This window comes from Triticum dicoccoides, chromosome 6A (genome assembly GCF_002162155.2).
Source record: "Triticum dicoccoides isolate Atlit2015 ecotype Zavitan chromosome 6A, WEW_v2.0, whole genome shotgun sequence".
In the NCBI taxonomy this organism is placed as follows: domain Eukaryota; kingdom Viridiplantae; phylum Streptophyta; class Magnoliopsida; order Poales; family Poaceae; genus Triticum; species Triticum dicoccoides.
Genome location: NC_041390.1, coordinates 462,004,199 through 462,005,036, shown reverse-complemented (window position 1 = coordinate 462,005,036; position 838 = coordinate 462,004,199).

The window sequence follows — 838 nt, the reverse complement described above, 5'->3', positions numbered from 1 at the left end:
CCTCATGCCTTCGTGGTTGATTGCTTGATGTAGGGTCCAAGTCCTCTGGATCATGTTCGTTCCAAAAATCACGTTCCCGAAGGTTTCATTCCGTTTGGACTCCGTTTGATATTCTTTTTTTGCGAAACTCTGAAATAGGCAAAAAAACAACAATTCTGGGCTGGGCCTCCAGTTAATAGGTTAGTCCCAAAAATAATATAAAGTGTATAATAAAGCCCAATAATGTCCAAAACAGGATATAATATAGCATGGAACAATAAAAAATTATAGATACATTGGAGACGTATCAAGCATCCCCAAGCTTAATTCATGCTCGTCCTCGAGTAGGTAAATGATAAAAACAGAACTTTTGATGTGGAATGCTACTTGGCATAATTTCATTGTAATTCTCTTAATTATGGTATGAATATTCAGGTCTGAAAGATTCAAGACAAAAGTTCAATATTGACATAGAAATAATAATACTTCGAGCATACTAACTAAGCAATTATGTTTCTTCAAAATAACATGGCCAACGAAAGTTATCCCTACAAAATCATATAGTCTGGCTATGCTCCATCTTCACCACACAAAGTATTTAAATCATGAACAACCCCGATGACAAGCGAAGCAATTGTTTCATACTTTTGGTGTTCTCAAACTTTTTCAATCTTCACGCAATACATGAGCGTGAGACATGGACATAGCACTATAGGTGGAATAGAATGGTGGTTGTGGAGAAGACAAAAAGGGAAGATAGTCTCACATCAACTAGGCGTATCAACGGGCTGCGGAGATGCCCATTAATAGATATCAATGTGAGTGAGTAGGGATTGCCATGCAACAGATGCACTAGAGC